General features: G+C 45.7%; 1 protein-coding gene across 2 annotated transcripts in view; it reads right to left on the bottom strand.

The window, feature by feature from the left end:
• The window catches only part of SNAP25 (synaptosome associated protein 25), a 74017-nt gene extending 57455 nt beyond the window's left edge, over positions 1-16562 (bottom strand). Inside the window, exon 1 of one of the 2 annotated variants that reach the window (XM_033142859.1) lies at positions 16410-16562. The gene's annotated coding sequence lies outside the window, so the exon portion shown is untranslated. The remainder of the gene's footprint in view (positions 1-16409) is intronic. The other variant, XM_033142858.1, reaches the window with a different exon arrangement.
• Positions 16563-20936: the final 4374 nt, after the last annotated feature.

Below are 20936 nucleotides of genomic sequence, written 5' to 3'. Positions count from 1 at the left end.
AGGGGCAAGTATTATTATTATTATTATTATTATTATTATTATTATTATTATTATTATTATTACCTTTCAAATATTTGCTGAGGATGCATAGTTTCAGCTGTATTATCTCAGAAATATTCCAGCCCCCTCTCATGAAACCCATTGAACATTTGCTCAAACATTCTACACCTTGAGTCAATCCGAAACATTGATATGCTGCTGGCATGCTGTGAAAGTTTGCCGGGTCTCCACCATGCATTTCAAATGCCACACCCAAATGTGTGACAATATTTACTGCTTTGTTCACAGGCCTGACTCTCTGATAAGGCGCCATCTGAGCTGCCGTTAAAATACCCACCCTCTGCAAACATTGCTTTCCTGCAGGCATCTGGGCATATGCAGGCTGTTACCAGCTGTGCTGTTAGCTAACAACAGGAAAGCTGATTTGTGAATGCTGGATTTGAAAAGTGAAGAAACATTAAAGAGATGCCGTAATCGGCCTACACATTCCCCATGCAAAATCTCCAGAGAGTTAGACTGCTGTGGGTTCATCATTGACCTGCTGGACCTGTCCAGAAGAACTACGTTTGGTGGGGTGGAGATGTAGGTCAAGAGGTTGCTTTCATCCTGTGTTGCATGAGACTCACAAACACTAAAGTTGTACAGGAGGAAGGAATTACAATGTCACTCACTCTTTGCACTGAGGTTGCCCAAAGGCCTGTATTCTCCTACACACAAGTGCATATAATCACACACACAGAGAAAGGAATGAACTGGGCTATACAAAGATATTGCCACAGCGATTCCTGTGGTTGCAGTCTAGATGGAGTCAGGTTCACGAATAATGCTGGGTTTTCCTCTATAACTCTCACTTACCAGATGGATGAAATATGCCAGAAAGTTTTGCGCTAATGGGGTGAAGGCGGCTTAAAGCATACCAATCTTTGTGTCTTGCCAATCAATGAACCATAGGTTGCAACCACTGTGCAATGGCTTTACTTTAGACTTCATCATGTGCTCTCTCTCTTTTATGTTCTTTTCATCGCACACAGGTGCTAATGTAAGAGAAAAACACTTGCCCATAATCATCTAAGGGGCTTGTCAAAGTTCTTTGTAATCAAATTATATTGTTTCATATTGTTATAGATGTATGTCAAGAACCAAAGCATCTAAAATGTTTTATTTGCGCAAAGTTTAGAATGTCTAAGATGGCCTGCCCACAGTTATTCATAACTTCCAGGCATGATTACCGCAATGTGTTATACATGGGGCTACTTATCCATCCTTAAAGAAATCAGCCCTGAGTGCTCACTGGAAGGACAGATCCTGAAGTTGAGGCTCCAGTACTTTGGCCACCTCATGAGAAGAGAAGACTCCCTGGAAAAGACCCTGATGTTGGGAAAGATGGAGGGCACAAGGAGAAGGGGACGACAGAGGACGAGATGGTTGAACAGTGTTCTCGAGGTGACTAGCATGAGTTTGACCAAACTGCGGGAGGCAGTGGAAGACAGGAGTGCCTGGTGTGCTCTGGTCCATGGGGTCACGAAGAGTCAGACACGACTGAACGACTGAACAACAACAACAAAACCACCACCTCTGAAAAGTGTTGGAAAATTTCAGTGTTTCTAGGATATGGCAGCCATAGGAGCCAACTCCTAGGGGCCCTTTGGCTCCCTCAATAAAATATTTGAGGGGGCTGCTCCCCCCCCCAAAGTTGATGGGCCTTGCCATTCAAATGGTGTGCATGCACTGTGTCTTGTGATTGATTATATGGGGCAGGTAAGACACCATATTTTATTCAAGTTGGCACCCTGATGGCTTTGAAGTTGTTTGTCATGATGAACATATTCCACTGGCACTTAAATATCTTCACTATCTTCAAGTTGCTTTATAGGCAAAAATCAAACGAAGTGCCTCACTTGATTTTTGGAGATCCAATTAAGGTACCAAAAATACTCAGCTATGAGTTTCCAGTGGCTCACTCTGTCCCCACCATTTTTGCTGAAACTATTAAACTGTGGCTTAAGGATTCCGGATCAATCATTTTTAGAGGAGCTTAGGAAGGTCAAATGATAAAGCTGAGAGTATGTTTGACAAAAAGCCAAATAGAATGAGAAATATGGAAGAAGAATTGATGAAGGGAAAAAAACCACAACTCCCAACACAATTGATCAAATTTAGGACAAATAGATCTGCAGAAAGACTGCCAACAGATTCTGCATCTACCCTCATCACTGTAAATGGACTGTAATATTTTTTACACCTGACTTTATAATTCCTTGCATTTCCTTTGCTACATTGTGCTGGATTGATTTTTCATAGTAGTATACACACACACAATTTTTTCTGGACCTCTTCACACATCTGACAAAGTAGGCTGTTGCCCATGTAAGGCCGGCTCTTCAAGATGCCATGAGACTGCTTGCTATTTCTGGCTATCATAACAAGGTATCATTAGTCCTCTTGCTGATATCAGTAAGTGTCAAAGAGTGAACTGGCAGGAAATCACACCGTTCAAAGTTGGAATTAATTCTTTATTAACAAAAACACATTTTGCACAGACTTGGCTGAATATTAGGCATAATGAGCACAGCACCGCATCCTTGTAGGCAGTGCTATTTTTCTAGAAAAAGAGGTGCCAGAACTCACCATGAACACCTCCCTTGTTTTCTCAGAATGGCAATGGTGCCCACCTGAAAGGTGCCAGAACTGAGTTCCGCCTGGAACAAAAAGCCCTGCTGGTAGGTCTTAACCCACGAATCAGTTGCTGAGACTGAAAGTCCCTGTCTCCTCACAGCCATTTAAGTCCCCTCCTCTCAATGGCTTTCTCCTCGGCCCAGTATACCTGAAGGAGCATCTCCACCCCCATTGTTCAGCCCGGACACTGAGGTCCAGCTCCAAGGACCTTCTGGCAGTTCCCTCACTGCGAGAAGTGAAGCTACAGGGAACCAGGCAGAGGGCCTTCTCGGTAGTCCCATCAGATGTCAAGGAAATAAACAACTATCTGACTTTTGGAAGACGTCTGAAGGCAGCTCTGTTTAGGGAATTTTTTAATGTTTGATGTTTTATCACGTTTTTAATACCCTTTTGGGAGCTGCCCAGGTTGGCTGGGGAAACCCAGCCAGATGGATGGGGTATAAATAAATCATCATCATCATCATCATCATCATCAGAAACAGTGCCCGCATGCAGCCTGCTGCTGCTGTGCTCGTTTCAGTCTCCTTCTGGTTCTGGGAGACCGGGGGGAGAGGAGCTTGTCACAGCAAGAGGGGGATACACCTGTGACTCTTCACCAGCCTGACTCATATCTACGTCTTGTTCTTCCTCCTTTCCTACTTCAGCTTCTACCTCTGATTCTAGACTTCTCTCTGCCGTGGACTCTCCCAGCTCATTAAGCCCTGTCTCTTCTTCAGCTTCCAACACCTTCTCTTCCCAGTCTTCTCCCTCTGACTACTCATTGTTGTCCCACCGCCACTCCCTGGGCTCTGAGCCTTCTTCTCTTGGTGGTTCCCCAGCTGCTTTCTCCCACATTTCCTCTGCGCCCAGTCAGTCATCATCCAAATCCATAGCAAAACGAGAAAACTGATAATTATCAAAATATTGGCCTCATTTCCTGGGTCCCAAATATTTACTGGTATGTGTGCGTGAGAGAGTATCGGTATGCACGCAGTCTTTGTATATTAAACCTATATGAATAAATATAGATGCACTGAATGCTACCAGCCTGTTCTGCAATGCACTCAGGCTGGCCCTGCCATTAGGCAGAGTAAAATAACCACCCCAGGCAGCAGAGTTTGGGTGTCAGGAAAGGGCAGCAAAATGTTAGTTATGTAATTTGTTTTTATTGTGTTTTTACTGCTAGGGAGTAGGAGAGGTGCTTGTTGAAAGTTCTGCCTCAGATGTCAAAATAACTTGCCTGCCTTTAGTATTATGCGTCTTGACTTTGGGATGGGGGCAGCATTTGCTTTTCTGACTCAGGGCATCAAAATACATTGTGTCTGCTCTGAGTATCTAGCAATGGCTAAGTATTTACACACACACACACACACAGAGAGAGAGAGAGAGAGAGAGAGATGAGTGTTACTAATCTGTTCTGCTGCACAGTAAAAACTGCTTAGCTCCACCCTTCATGTACCCAGTGTATTATAGGGACTGGATCACTGGATTTTGAATTAGGATATTTAAATCAAATGCACTCTCAGTCATGAAGCTCACTATCTCAGCTTGGACCATTCCCAATATATCAGTCTAACCTATACCCAATGGGAGGGAGGTTATGTTCACCACTAGAGATAGAAAGGTCTGTTAATTTCAGTTCTCTAAGGTTCTCACTTTCTAATCTTGATTTCTGTTCTTCATGTTTCTGCAGCAATTTGCATTTTTTTAAAAAATCCTCATGGAAATTCTTCAATATTTTAGTGTGAATTTCTCCTAAGAAATAGGTTCCCCCCCCCTGTGGTTTTGACTGATATGCGCCCTTTTTTTTTTTTTTTGCAAGCAATGCATCTTTGTATATTATTTTCACAAATATATTTCTTTTTTGCACACATGTCCCCTAATATATGCATTTTTGTAAACACTGCTTTTATTTTTGTAAACAGTTTTAATCTGTGACATTTTCATGTATTTTAATATTTGTTGGAAGCCACCCAGAGTGGCTTGGGGGACCTAGCCAGATGGGCGTGGTACAAATATTATTATTATTATTATTATTAGTTGGAGAACTGCATCACAAAATTCAGATAAGTGTGAATCTTGAAGGATGGCTGTGTTTCGATGCTCATATTGTTTTGGAAAGGGCAGATTAGATATATTCAGCTTCATGAATCTGAACAGAGTCACATTTATTCCCCATCTCTAGACACCACCTTTATCTTACTGAGGGAACGGTGGTACACAAACATGATAGATTCAGTAACGACAAATGATAATATCCCCGGGTGCCGTTTTCTCCTTGACAACAGTAGGTTGCACTGGATTGTCACTTATTCCGTGGCCATAAATATAGGGGTGTACTTTTTTTCTTCTTAATAAGTGAATGGGACATTCTCAAGGTCAGAATGTGTTCTCAGGGCAGGGACCAAAACTGTGAAATTTGAGATACAGAATAGATGGACACAATAGCCTAATAGGCTTCTGCCACCAGAGGGGAGGAGAGAATATTGATGGCTTAGAAATCCCTGCACAGTGTAGAAGTCCTTTTTAAAAAAATGTTAAGCTTTCCCTACGGCACAACATGAAAGATGACATCTATGTATCAGTGCTCAGTGACTACTCAGAACCCTGGAGGTTTTTCCATTCCGTTTCATTATGCTCTCCTTTCTAAAGGGTACCGGACAATCAGGCTTTCACAAACACTAACTGCTACCGCATCCAAAATCCATCTCTCTCGGAGCCATTTGCCTGTTTTCCGAAAATATACACTGGATACAATTTAACAACACTAGAAAATGACCCTAAGTATCTTAAATATATTGTGCCCTGTATGATGAGAGAGGAAATGCTTTCTAGCTAGTGACGCAGTTTATTTGTGGAGTTAAATACATGTTGGGCAGACTCTACAAGGCACTTCAGATGATTACATAACCACCCCATATTGTTTCAAAGGGGCTCCATGCACCATGTCACAGCGTGATAATGTGACAACTACAGGTAGGCGGATTGTCAAGCCCTTGGAAGGGCAGAGTCAGAAGTTGGCACTGCTGGCGATCCCACTGCTCCCCCCTCCAAATCCTCAACCCACTGTTCTTCTTTTTTCTTGGTATTAAAAGGCTGGGGAGGCGGTCTCCACCAGTCCTCCTCTGCCCAGTCCCTGACATCACGACATCTCAACATCAACAGAGTATGCAGAGCCCCAGCAGAGTCTTCCAGAGATTCCCTGTCACCAGCGCACAGCTTCTCTCAGAGTCCCCGATTACGGGGATGGGGGGGGGGACGACTCCTCTCTTGCACAGTTCAGAGTATAAAAAGATGCAGCAAAACACTACTGTCTACTATATACTGTATACATTTTCTTCTGGCCTTTGAAGTAAAGATACATACGTGCAGAGAGATCCCCTAACACAATCGCCATGCTAGCAAACGCTGCTGTGTAAAACCCACAGCCTCTTCTTTTGACTCCCGCAGAGTCAGCCCCTGACAGCAAGCAGGACAGGACACAGATGGGAAACAGGACAAGACATAATGAAAGCAATGCCCTAGAGTCTACTATGCCTGCCTCTACATGTAGGCTTACTTCCTGAACCAATGGGAGGCTGAATGACCCGACAAGTCATACATTCAACCTTGCTGGTGTTGCTATGGTAACCCAGTGCACCTGGCACCCTTATCTCAGAACATCCAGACATGGGGAATGTGCTACAGCTCAAGCTCAAGCCTGTGCAATTTAACTCATTGTTCACATCACACCAACATATAGTCCTACTGTACAAAAGAAAGAAGCACATCCTTTGCCCTTCCCACTTTTGACTCTGTTCCTGCTCACCATTGGCATTAATGTTTGATGTTTTTATCATGTTTTTAATATTCTGTTGGGAGCCGCCCAGATCGGCTAGGGAAACACACTCAGGATGGGTGGGGTATAAATAAATAATAATAATAATTATTATTATTATTATTACTACTACTATTATTATTAGGCCTCCAGAATGTTGTACTGGAGGGAATATAGCTCTGGATATGGATTGAAAAATATTCTGTGCCACTGACTTCCTATTGGTCTTCATATGGCATGGGGACTTCTTCTTTTTTTAAGGTGGGGTATGCATGTGTTGAAGCCTGCTTACTACAAACAAGCCCAGCTAATAGTTATTGATCTTGTTGATGGGATTCATGAGAAGTTTTCCTTTCGCTTGTGCCTCTAATGGGGCATTTCTAAATTGGACAATAGGCTTCAAAGGAGAAACCAAATGCAAGGCAGTAATGTCAGAAATCACATGTAAAGAAGCATCTTTTAGTTAAAGACAGAAGTTGCCAGTTATTATCAGCAGTTATGTTCAGCTACAATCATTCTAAAGGTATCCAGTTTCTCTAGTAGTAAATAGTGGGCATTAAAAATTTGAAAAATTAAAATGATGTGCAAAATATAATTACTTGAACATGTATACAAACGGTCCCTCCCGCACTAGTTAGAAGTGTACTTTCAATGGTAGTTCCTTCCCTCCACCGTGTAAATATTCTTATTGCTGAGTCATATCCTAGGCACAGTGAAGAACAATGATAGAATAAGTGTGTGTGTGTGTGTGTGTGTGTGTGTGTGTGTGTGTGCATTTAAAAAATGCTGTTCTTCAAGACAAAGTCATATAATTTTTTGTATAATGCCCTGGGATCTGTGGATGAAGCGTGGTATACAAAATTAATAAAATCTGAAATCCAGCAATAGATTAACACCCGCCTCCCCCATTCCAGATGTTTTGGATCACAACCCCCATCACCCCTACCAGTTGAAGTCCAAAACCTCCAGGTTGGGGAGGGCTGGCTTACCTGCAGACACGATAAGGCAATGATTGAAAGCAAAATATGCTGCTCTTTTCAAAGTAAGAAACTTGCTTTCATCCATTAGTTTTATTTATTTATGCTTGAGATTGATAGATGCATTTCTTCGTAGCCCACAAGGTCCCAGCACTATCTGTACTTAAGAGGTTCTTAGGTAGCAGAAGGACTTGAAAGGACCTCTTCTCTTGAGCCCGATGAGCCAGTGTCTGGGGCTCAATTTTCATATGTTCGAAGCAGTTTCATATTTTCAAATTGTCAGCATCAGCACTGGATTCTTATACGTGAACCCGTCAACTGAAAATTATTTTTGCTTGCTAGAAAAGGGGAGATTCTGACCCAGAATTACCAGACTCTTGGCATAAGGTTTGACCAAAAATGATTACTTCCAGCAGTGCAACAAACCCAGTTCCAAAGACTAACCCTCTCCCCCTTTAGCACAGGGCTACATATTCTTTCTTTAGCAAACCCCTCAACTACACCATCACTTTCACAGCTTGAAAGAAATGCCTTTGGGTGGGGTAGGAGAAGCTATTTTACCTATTCACACAACAGTTTAATCTCTAATACTGTACTTCAAAATCTGTAAAACAATGAATGCATAAAAGAAGGGGGGGGGAATCAGATTTGCAATCCTGAGATTAAATCACCAGTCTGTATGAATGTAGCGGCACACATATAACTGGGGAAAATACCTGATGGGTGTAAATCAACATATTCCCATTAGGTGTCGTTAATGTGGTTGTAAATGATTTCGATGCTCAGATCTCAGTTTTTAATGGGGGCTTTTTAGAACACAAAACACACATGGCTTGGGATAGTTCCAGCTGAAAAGCTAAATGCATTTGGTAGCTGCAGCCAGCATGAATTCAATTTGGCCAATGGCAGATGAGCATTCATCATCCAAAGTAACAGTGAAACATTCAGGACAAATTGCTTCTGGTCTTTCTTTCCCCTTGCATTAGAAATTCAGCTTCTGCAACTGGGAAAGATGAGATACCGTATCTACCACTGCCAAAGAAGGAACACTATAAATCTATGATAAAGGGGGTGCAGAATAACAATATATTTCACCCATGTGTGTGCATGGGTAGCCTCTTAATGTTTAAATTGCAGAAGGTTTCCCAAAATTTGCAGTGGAAGTAAGCTGTAGAAAATTGGTTGTATGTGTCATTCCCAACTGGCTGAGATGGGAGAATCAACACCGTATCTTGGAATTGCATGTCCTGGAATTATATAACATGCTCCACTTTGCACATTCCTACTGCATTTATGACAGAGAAGCAAGCATTGTTGTAACACTCACCCCTACAGCAGGAAATAATTGGGTGGATGATAGCCCCCAATGTGGAAGACCCTGCCAGCACAGCCCTATATACATGCTTACAGAGAAGCAAGTCCCATTGAGTTCAAGGGAACTAACTCCCAAATAAATAGGTATAGGGTCAAAGCCGGAAAAGCAAGCTCTTCTGCATGACAGGGGCTTCCCCACATGAGCCATAATATTTCCATGCTGCTTCCTAAAGATCTAGCCGGCTACATAGGTGAAATGCAGATATACAAATACTGCCCTCCCAGTCCAGTAAATTAGAATGCAAACAGATTAGCTCTGTTCAGCAGAGATGTTCATCAATATAAGCTAAATTCAGTTGGCAAGGAAGATTGCTCAGGCCATTGTCCAGCATCAACACCAGAAGAAATTAATTACAGCAGAATGAATTCACTTCAGCTCCATCAATTTATGTCAGTAATGATATTTCAAGACTCTGTCAAAGGATGTCAGCGGAGCCCTAAGGCTCGGGTTCAACAATGCGGCTAAGAATGTGTCTGGGCAACTAAGCTCCACAATCAGCAGCCCCATGCTATAAGATGGCGGCCAGACTGTATGGCCAATTCAGATGGGGCAGAAGAGGAATGGGATGGTGGTAATGGCATGTCAGAGAGAATGATCTAGCTAGGCACATGCTAACTTTGCTTTATGCAGCAGGGGCATTCAACCATTCAGCACAACTACAGATACATCACATGGAGCTGCTGCGGGTGTGTTTTGTCTCTATTGCTAAGCTCCCGCTTCCCTGTTGTGAAATGGAAAACATTGTCATGCAATTTAGTACGTGCTTACATTATTTCCTAAGTGCATACAGTATGCTGGCTGCTCCAGGGATAGCCAACATGGTGCCCTCCAATGTCGTTGGACTACAGCTCCCACTTGCTGACCATTAAGGCATCAATTGTTGCACCATTAAAGCATCCCCACCCATCCTCCTTCCTTATGGTGTCACCTGCAGAAAGCCGCTTTAACCTGCCCCAACCCAAAGATTGAATCACCTCCCTCTGTTTTTTGTCACACAGAAAAGGTAAAAAGGTAAAGGATCCCTGGACGGTTAAGTCCAGTCAAAGGCGACTATGGGGTTGCGGCGCTCATCGCGCTTCAGGCCGAGGGAGCTAGTGGTTGTCCACAGACAGCTTTCTGGGTCATGTGGCCAGCATGACTAAACCACTTCTGGCGCAACGGAACACCGTGATGGAAACCAGAGTGCACGGAAACGCTGTTAACCTTCCTGCTGCAGAGGTACCTATTTCTCTATTTGCAGTGGTGTGCTTCCGAACTGCTAGGTTGGCAGGAGCTGGGACAGAGCAACGGGAGCTCACCCCATTGCGGGGATTCAAACCACTGACCTTCTGATCAGCAAGCTCAAGAGGCTCAGTGATTTAGACCACAGCGCCACCAGGGGTAGCCACACAGCCAGGGGTAGCCAACCTGACACCTTCTGTGTTGTTGGGCATGCTAACAGGAGTTGAGAGCCAGCATGGCATAATGGACCCTGGAGCCCAATCCCAACTCAGCCATGAAGCTCACTGGATGGCCTTCAGCCATCCACCTTCCCTCAGCCTACCCTACCTCACAGGGTTGTTGTGATGGTAAAATGGAGGGCAGGGAGAACCACGTATGTCACCTTCAGCTGCTTGGAGGAAAGGTGGGAGAGAAACTGAATAGTAATAAATTATAAGAACTTCTGGTTGGCACCCTATTGACCAGGCTTCCTCAAACTCAGCCCTCCAGATGTTTTGAGACTGCCATTTCCATCATCCCTGACCACTGGTACTGCTAGCTAGGGATCATGGGAGTTGTAGGCCAAAAGCATCTGGAGGGCTGAGTTTGAGGATGCCTGCTCTTGACTATCATGACAAGAGTCTCACAAAGCAGCACAAGTTGTTTTATTTTTGATTTGAGTATATTTATTATGATTTCTGATGTGGCCAGTTCACCCCTTGCTAGTGGGTCTGAGAACTGAAATGACCAACAGGCAAAACACTATATCACATGTGGGACATAATCAAAACAGTCTATGAGAAGCTAAAAGTAGCTATTCCTAGATTGGGGAAATGGTTCAAAAGTCAAATGGTTCCCTGCCTGGTATTATTTTCAGTTCCCAACCCAATCCACCTACAGTGGCAAAGGAATATCACAGAGGAACAGCATAAAGTGGATGGGCAGCTGAGAGCAAGGCATAAATGCAATATAAAACCATATACTATATTCAAACATGCATTGTGCTTATATCAAAACATAAAGGGAGCAGGAAATGTAAACATAAGATCAGGCCAGAGGCCCATCTGTTCCAGCACTTTGTTTTCACAGTGGCTAACCAGATGCCCATAGCAAGCAGAACCTAAGCATAACATCACTCTCCCCATCCGTGAATAATATTTAAAGACATACAATTGCTCAAAGAAAACAGGGAATCCAAAACAACACTGCATCCCGTTCGCCAAGCCCTAAGACTTTCTTGCAACGGTGCTGCATCAGACAGGGAAGAGGCGTCATTGCAAATTAAAAAGACATTCGAATCTTTTTTTTTTCCAGCAAAAGGCATGAAAAACACTCTGCTGTGGGAGTGTGGTCCATATGCGTGTTTGTGTGTGCGTTTTTTTTGGGGGGGTGCATGCATGTGAGTGTGCATTGACCACACCCACTTCAGTTCATCGCTGGCATATAACCCTCGGTGCAACGCTCTGTGCAAAAAAGTTAGCTGCTCCAAGATATAAAAGGTAAAGGTAAAGGGACCCCTGACCATCAGGTCCAGTCGTGTCCGACTCTGGGGTTGCGGCGCTCATCTCGCTCTATAGGCCAAGGGAGCCGCCGTTTGTCTGCAGACAGCTTCCGGGTCATGTGGCCAGCATGACAAAGCCGCTTCTGGCAAACCAGAGCAGCGCACGGAAACGCCGTTTACCTTCCCACCGGAGCGGTCCCTATTTATCTACTTGCACTTTGACATGCTTTCGAACTGCTAGGTGGGCAGGAGCTGGGACCGAGCAACGGGAGCTCACCCCGTGGCAGGGATTCGAACCGCCGACCTTCTGATCAGCAAGCCCTAGACTCTGTGGTTTAACCCACAGCGCCACCTGGGTCCCCCAAGATATAAAACTAAACATTAAATCCTTGCCATAAATCCTTGAGTGGGTGAGAAGCCTGGGTGGTAGGAATGGGAAAGACCTGTGCCTGAGTTGGCTGACAACTAGCCTGGACTAAACAAATCAATGTTCTGACTCAGGAGAAGGTAGTTTTGAAGGGCGAATTATTTATTTATTTATTTATTTATTTATTTATTTATTTATTTATACCTCACCCATCTAGCTGGCTTTTCCCAGCCACTCTGGGTGGCTTACAGCATATAAAAAATGGAAAACACCAGACCTTAAAAAATACCAGATTTAGATGTCTTCTAAAAGTCAGATACTATAGTTGTTTATTTCATTGACTTCTGATGGGAGGGCATTTCACAGGGTGGGCACCACTACCGAGGAGGTCCCATGCGCTACAAATTTATTATACAAATTTAATAAACAAAAACAATAGTAATAATCTTGACACACTAGGGCATGCATTACTCATTCTTTGGGATACCCTCTCTGACAGCTCTTTGGAACCAAGAGCCCGAAGTCGCCTCAGTTGTTGCAATCTGGAAATATCCTCCTGGCTGAGTTGCACTCTTTGCAAAAGCAGCAGCCATCAGCTCCATCCAATTCCCGCTGCCTGCAAAATTTGGCAAACAAACAAGCCATTGTGGAATGATGCATTGGCAGGTCCTAATGGAAAGATTTTGTTCAGGTTGTTCCTTAAGAGATTGCCTCCGCTTCTGCTTGTGTTGGCTTGTTTGCTTCCAGGTCTGCATTGCTGGTTGGTTGGTTGGTTGGTTGGTGCACCTTCTGTCCCTGTTCCACATGCCAGCCACTGCAAGGTGACGCTGTCAGTTCTTTTAGGGTCCATCTTGTCATGTGTTTGATATCCAGGCACCTGGAAGTCATACATGGAGAACCTTCCCGGACATGGCTGTTGCAAGAAAGGCATTCTGCCCATGCTTAGAAACGCTGTTATTGCTCCATAGGAATATAAGAAGATTCCTGCTGCATCAAGCCAAAGACCTGTCATCATGTTCTTATGGGGGACCATGCAGGAGAGCCAGTGTGGTGTAGTGGTTAAGAGTGGTAGACTCGTAATCTGGGGAACCGGGTTCGCGTCTCCGCTCCTCCACATGCAGCTGCTGGGTGACCTTGGGCTAGCCACACTTCTTTGAAGTCTCTCATCCCCACTCACCTCACAGAGTGTTTGTTGTGGGGGAGGAAGGGAAAGGAGAATGTGAGCCGCTTTGAGACTCCTTCGGGTAGTGATAAAGCGGGATATCAAATCCAAACTCTTCTTCTTCTTCTTCTTCTTCAGGTGCCTATGGGAAGATCTCAAGCAGAATCTGTGCTTCAGAAGCAGCAAGATCATGATGGGCTTGGCATCGAAATCAGGTTCTGGGGTTACATCCTACCCCACATCCCTCCCAATCTCCCCTCCTCTGATCTACCAGCTGCATGCATTCTCCACCCCCACCTCGTTTCTTCTTCCTACTGCGAGGCACGATTCCTCGGTCTTGGCTGCTCGCGGTTCCTCGAGATTATTCTGGGTTCCCATTCTCTGAGTCACGAGGCACCCGAAGGACATTGCTGCTTGCTGCTTAACGTCGTGAGCCCGAGGAAGACACCCTTTGCTCGCCTTGTCTTCTGCTACAGCACCCTTCAAACCACCAACCCTTTCCCCCTCCCTGCTTTGCCCAGCTGGACCTGACAAGCCTACACCTTAAAACAAACAAACAAACAAAACCGACAACAACAATCCCATGGAGGGGTTAATTTGTTTAACAAATCGATTAAGGGAAAGGTATATCAGTCGTGTTTAGATAGTCACGTGCTAAGTCTCGCTCGCTTCTGTTTTGCTGCGTGGAGATCTGCTGGGAGAGCTGGCCTTGGGCAGCCGTTGCCAGCTAGATTAATAATAACTCCACCTGATTCTTATCACCAAGACCAGGACCCGAGCGGAAAACAAGCTGTGCTCAGTAGAGCCCCTGCGATTTGGACCCGAAAGCTTTTTAGACAACCGAATGGTGGGGGTGGGGTGGGGGTGGGAGACAGGAAGAAGTCACCGCACCTCACCACCCCCAGCTAACTAGCCTCTTTTCGATGTAGACACCCCTTGATTAAACGTGCTTCCTCCACGCCAGCAGTTAATGCAGCAGATGGACGCAGAGGCCAGGAAACGTGACAGTGGGAAGCAAACGCCGGGCTGGGCGCATCAGATCTGGTGCTTGCTGCCTGATCTCCGGGAGTTTTCTCAATCAACCCTCTTAATCTGTCAGCTGTGCTGAGCTGACGCGTCTCTCTCTCTCTCTTTCCACCCTGCAGCTATGAATGGGCACCACCTGAGATCTCGCCCCGCATCACTTATCCAGAGACGCTGCTAAGATGGAAACAACGTCTCACAGTCCCCTGGTTTTCCTATCAGTCTCAGACGCAATGATTTTTTTCCCCGCCCCCGCCCCCTGTAACACTGCAGGCTTCCTCCCCTCCCGCTCGCTTTTTTCTTCTTCACCCCTTCGCCTGCGATGAAGAAGAGAACCACCAGGAATCGTTTTTACTGGTGCTTTCGCACGTAAGAGCTTTCCTCTGACGCAAACATGTGAAGAGCTCTTTGGCCCGGAGCTCCGAGGAAGCGCAAAGCTGTATTTGTGAATACCCTGGTCCCCCGCCCCATTAAGTAAACAATCTCCCTTGAAGCTTCCTTGCTTGGGGTCCACCGGTCCGCTGTCCTCTTCTCGCCTCTCAATGCAACCCCCCCCCCCCATGGCAGGAAGAAGCGTCAACGGTTCTGAACCCCTCATGTGCTATGTGGGCCAGGAATGTTGCTTTAGACATTCCAGCAAATCGGTTACATAAGATGCACGCACAGTTAAGGGAAGCTCTGCGGTGCACACGAGACCAGAGTCCTCTTCGCTCGGTTCCCCTCCCCTCCGGTCGAGGGCTTGGGAGTGGGTTGGCCAGTTGTTCTTGTTTTTTATTTAAAAAACCCCCACATCCAGCACCGATCTCCATAATGCATCCCAGAGGCTCTGGCCCCATTGCTTCCCATAGCCTCGTAGGAATGGCCCTCCGACGTGTACTAGCAAGGAAAAGATGAATGAAGGTGCCCAACCCAGTCTATGGGAAAATTACAGGGCGCCGGGCTCACGAGTGGTTTGTTTTCAAACCCAATGGAAGTTTAGCAATTTGGCCATTGCAAACGTCGTCATTAAAGTTATGAAGTGGGCGGGGTGGGTGGAGAGAAATAAAAAATACCCGATTTTTTTTTTTAAAAAACTTATTGAAAACAGAGCATACAAAGTGACAAGCAAATAATACGAACTTTAATATTAGGAAGTGAAGGCACCAAAAGCTATCTTACGCCCCTTCCCCCACCGCCTTCCCCTCCCCGGTCACCTTTTAGAATTTATCCGCTTAAACACAGGCTTTCCCGTCAGGAAAACGAGGATCCACGGGTTGTTTTTTGGGGGTGGGGTGGACGAAAAGCCGAGGTTTCGCAGCTTTGGACTGCAATACTGAGGTTAGGAAAGGCTTTTTGCCTTTCCTAAGTGGCGATGAATGCGGATATTCTGAGATGGAGAAACAGCTTGATCTCGGGTGATGGCGTGTAAACAGGCACCACTGGGAGCGGGGGGTAAGCATTGTTGGCAAAGAGACGCAAAGGAGAAGCTGGAAACTTGGAACTAGATCGGACTCGCCTTTTAAAGATTTTAATGTGCCTCTACACGCGCACATACAATCTATCTGACATATTTAAGTTTGGTCTCAGTGCCCTACCTCCTAATCCCCCCGACCTCACTTCACGTTCTCATTTTGCAGTTATTTGCAAGTGGGGTCTCTGCAACTAGGCGGGCGCTGTCCAAGGTGCTGACCACGACCCTACGGTCTCCATGCAGGAGGTTAGCTGTCCGAGGTGCTGAATCGAATCCCACTGCTGCAGTGAAGCTTTTCGCTGCGCAAGCTGCCCTGATGGATTTTACCGCCGCTGCGACGCAGTCCGCAGCCGTAGCCGCTATCCAGGGTGCTGAACCTCTATCTGCCATTGAAGGCTGTCGGCCAATGTGGAGGGGGGGGGGGGCCGCAAAACAACCGAAAAGAAAACCCCAACCTCCGCCCGATATCGTATCCCACCTCGACACTCCAGCGGCAGATACGCAAACGAGAGCCATGCACGACAACGCGGGAGAGAGAGGTTGGTTGTTCCTAGACAGGAAAACAACCACCATCTCTTAAAAGAAGGAAACGATATATGTTTAAATATTCTCTCCCTAACCCGCCCCCTCACGCACAAAGAGTTAAGGCTGCAGGAAAACTCTTAAAACGCACAGCAACATAAAATAATAAGAATAATAAAATCGGCCTTGTGAAATAGGGTTTCATTTCTTCTCCTTTCCTCTTCTTTGCCCAGTCAGAAAACAACAACATGGTTGGTGAGATTACAGCTCTCCCAGCAATATATTTCCTCCACACCTTTGCGAGCGGAGGAAGCGGGGGGAAAGGCTTCCTATGAGGCTTTTATCCGGTGCTTCTCTTACCTTGGCTGCAGAAGAGTTCTGTCCGGTTGCCTCCGACGAAGGTTGTGAGACTGGGGTGCACTGCTGCAGTCGGGAAGTAAGCACAGCCGCTGCTGACCTCCCCGAGTCTCCTTCTTCAATGGAATGGGAGCTGTGCCCTCATCAAAGATGGCCGTCGTTTCCAACGTCAGCAGCTTTTAATAGACATCTATTGAGGGGAGGAGGAGAGGGAAAGGAGGGCTCGCGCGGGTGGGGGCGAAGGGAACTGGAGAGGCAGGCTGGCGTCTGTGGGAGCTTGACTCATCAGAAGCTGCTGTTGCTGCACTGTACCGCAATCCTTTGCATTTTGCTCCACGGGTTATTAAAAGCGATAAATCTGTTTTAAAATTATTTAAAGGAGACACGACGGGGCGTGACCTTTCCTAGTGCATACCGTAGCCTGAAGATATCTTGTTCAGCTTTGCAGGGCATTTGTTAGCTGAAGCTTTGGTTGGGGGCGGGGAGGGAGAGCAATAATGCGGTAATGATTTGTTTTCGCCAAAGGGGTGGTCCGAAAAGGGTATCCCTCTGAAGTCTCCAGTACTCCATATATGGCCCGTCGACGTCGTGGGCTTCTATTTTTATGTAAGATTTCTCTCTCCTTCTCTGTGTTGTTTTCTATGCCCCCAGCAAGCAAGCCAACTTTGCATAGGGGCTTTAATTATGCCAATCTGTCTGGTTGTGACCCCTCCTCCTTAGCAAAGGGAATGGAAACAAAACCGCCTTGTTGTTGTTTTGTTTTTACATTCCTGTCGGCAGCTTTACAATGTACAGTAGCTGTTAAAACCTTAAAAGTTATTGTGTGTGTGTGTGTGTGTGTGTGTGTATGTATGTGTGTATATATATATATATATATAATTCTTAGTCTAAAGAACAGCAGCACAAGGATGGAACGAATCCAAATTTCTCAAATCGTATCTATTTTGCTCATTTTAAAAGCTTATGCTAAACTCTGAGAAGGCTTTCTTGCTCTTATCTGCCCAAATGCCACATTCTATTTAATCCATATCTAATGACATACGCAATGTATTACTCCTGGATTATTAAGACAAGTAAGCATCAATCACACCATTGCATGCTTACTTCTGCATAGCACGGGGGTCAGCAACCTGCGGCTCCGGAGCCGCATGCGGCTCTCTGACAGGTCTCCCGCGGCTCCGGCACGCCCCCTTTCAATGCCCTTTCAATAATAATTAAATGGTTATCGGCAAAAAAAAAGGGCCAAAAAAACCATGAATAATCCGCATCAACGTTGAACAGCTGGGCAGTCTTTCTCAGCCCTCTCGGGGTTCCCGAGGACAGACCCAAGATTGATGTCCACCTTGACCACTCCCAGAGAGAGGAAGCGACTTCTTCACACCAATAAGCGTGTGGGGAGGGCTGAGCTTTTACCACCTCGGCGTGCCGATTGGCAGGACAGATCGCCCACCTTGGCGCATAGGCTCGGAGCCGGGGCCTTACTGCCAAGGTAGCCACTGAGGATGAAGGCGGGAGGCGGGCACGGGAGAGCGATGCTTCGTCCGGCCAATGAGCCGCCGGGATGCCTGTTCCTGTTTGAGGGGAACATGCCAATGAGGGTGGCGTTAGGGCAGGGAGAAGAAGGAGCTGGGCTTTGCGAGTTATCGAGAGAGAGAGAGAGAAAAGTCGGGATAATAAAGGCGGCGGGAGGTGGCGGCGGCGATTGGAGCGGCCCCTGTTCTGAGCGGCCCCTGTCGGGCGGAATCCTTTTCAAAGCGGCCGCACGGAGGGCGGAGCAGGCGGGCCAGGCGTCGCCGTGATGGGAGGGTGGTGATGGTCGCCGACAGGATGAAGTAGAGCTGCTTTGGGGCGGCGGCGGCGAAAACGTCCGGGCTGCTTCTGAAACCTCCGCCAACCGGTGCTTCGCCAGCGCTCGCTGCGGGCGGTGTACATGCTCAAGACGGCCCCAAGGGTGGCTTGGGGGCCCAGAGCCCCGAGGTCGGCGCGCTGCAGTGCCTGGCGTGATTCCCCCCCCAAACCTGTTTTTTGCTTTTTTGCTTTTTGCCTTGCTCTCCCACCCCCCTCTCTTTTTCTTCCTCCCCTCCTTTTTTAATCCAAGGGGAGAAATCCCATTTTTAAAACAAACAAACAAACAAACAAACAAACAAACGAAAAACAAACAAACACCCCCACAGCTGCTGCAGCCACTCTATTTGAATTTTTATTATTACCGTTTTCTCCCTCTATCCCCCCTTTTTCTTTTCTCTTCCCCTTTTGTTTTTGTTTTCAAAAAAAGGAAAAAGAAGAAAAAGATTTCCCCCCTTTATTTTTATTTTTTAAACTACTACATATTTTAATAGATATTCTCCCCACCCCACCCCACCCCCAATTTATATTTTTCCACCCCACTTTTCCATTCCCCCCTTTTTTTTCTTTATTAGTTCGCTTGCCAACCTATCTTAGAGGGGGAAGCCCTCTCTCCCACCCACCACACCCCCCAAAAAACAACTTTGAGCTGAACCCCAAAAAACGGGGGTAGATCACTGCTGAAAGTAGATCACAGTTTCTTGGGAGTTGGCCACCCCTGGTATAAGACATGTAACTAGAATAAAAAAATTAAAAAACCAAGCAAATAATTGTAATAACTACTGTAATAAAGCACTGCTATAATTATATATAATTTCCCTAAAATTTTGGTTTCATTCGCCTTTCCATGCTGAAATTTCACAACCTGAACAACCATGACTTGCCCCCCCTCGTTTTGATCCAGGGTACGCCCCTGAGTCAATGCAAAAAAGTAATAACTTATTCTTGTTGTTTTTACTAATTATACTTTGCATTGGCTCCTATACGTTATTTATTATTATTGCATTAAGGTAACAAACAATATATGCAGCATTATATTTGTTTTAAATGTCGCAATGGTTTTGCGGCTCCCAGTTGTTGTTTTTTCCCTTTGGAAATGGGTCCAAGTGGCTCTTTGTGTCTTAAAGGTTGCAGACCCCTGGCATAGCAGAATCATAATGAAACTAAGCTTCGTTATGAGTTGAGACTGAAATGTATCTTTCCCCACTAAAAAAAACTTTTGTGGCTGGATTCATGGGGCCCTCCAGGAGAGAGATCAAACACCGTGCAAAATTTAAAAGAGTGCCTTTCAAGCACTGAGCTTGCGTGGGACACAGGAGTAAATCAGAAATACAGATTATTTGCCCCTCATGAGCATTGCTGTTTCTCCTTCACCCCCTCCCTTCTCACCAAAAGCTTGATATTTAATTGTGCACTGAAATCCCAGGAAAGGACAACTCTCCCGCCCCCCCAAAAAACCTCGTTTAAGTGCAGGTGTTCTCAAACGAGGAAAAGGAGGTCTGTGACGAGGAAAGGAAGAACAAGTAATAAGGAAGACTCTCTCAACAGTCTGTGTGATTTGTAGTGCTGCTCCAACAAGAGCTTGATTTTGCCAGGTTTCCTGGCTTATGTTGGCTGTGAGTGCAGTCCTTCCTTCTTTCGAATGCAACAGCAAAACTCCTATTGAATGAAACGAGATAGGATGACACCTTTGGAACAAGCTAAACATAACTTAGGACCCCTAACTTCACCTCCCAAAAGATACGTATTTGTAAGGACAGCTTATGAAAAAATATTTCTTTAGGTGCCGTCTTTGGAAATCTTTGAGGCTATTGTGCAATGATCCAGAGCACAGGGCCACACTTGTGAACCATAGGGTAAAGGCCATATGGAGCAAGGGTGTGTGTGGTTGCGCATGGCTCCACAGTACAGTATCATGCCACTCACGCTACTGAAAGACTTGCAAACACATTCGATGCAAAGGACGTATGCTAGGTGCCCGTTCTGGTTTCCCACAGTGCCTGTGTGATTTGCATTGTCCAAGGGACAGCATTAGCGAACCATATTATGTCATTATATGGTTTTATGACCAGTGTAGTGTAGCGGTTACAGTAGTCGACTAGGAGCTGGTAGAGCAGGGTTCAAATCCCCACTCGGCCATGAAATTCACTGGGTGACTTTGGGCCAGTTACAGTCTCCATCCCCATTGTTCAGCCCGGATACTGAGGTCCAGCTCTGAGGGCCTTCTGACAGTTCCCTCACTGTGAGAAATGAAGCTACAGGGAACCAGACAGAGGGCCTTCTTGGTAGTGGCACCCTCCCTGTGGAAGGCCCTCCCATCAGAGGTCAAGGAGCTGCCCAGAGTGGCTGGGGATATAAATTATTATTATTATTATTATTATTATTATTATTATTATTATTATTATCTCTCAGCCTACCCTATTTCAAAGATGAAATGGGGAGAACCACATATGCCATCTTGATCATCTCCAGGGTATTTTTTATTTTTTAGCAGAAGAGCAAGATATAACGGGGTAAGTAAATTATTATATACCCGGTAATTATTTATATAAGATGTGCTGAGGTTCCTGCCTAACTCTCTTCCCCCGTTCCCCACAGACTCATTGACCCATGTACTGAAGTCCACCTAATCACCTGCGATGTGGTGATGCAGTTCTTTTGCACCACATCTCCAATCACCATTTG

This window comes from Lacerta agilis, chromosome 3 (assembly GCF_009819535.1).
Source record: "Lacerta agilis isolate rLacAgi1 chromosome 3, rLacAgi1.pri, whole genome shotgun sequence".
Lineage (NCBI taxonomy): Eukaryota > Metazoa > Chordata > Lepidosauria > Squamata > Lacertidae > Lacerta > Lacerta agilis.
The sequence above is the reverse complement of the archived record's forward strand: the minus strand, read 5'-3'. Positions and strand labels throughout refer to the sequence as shown.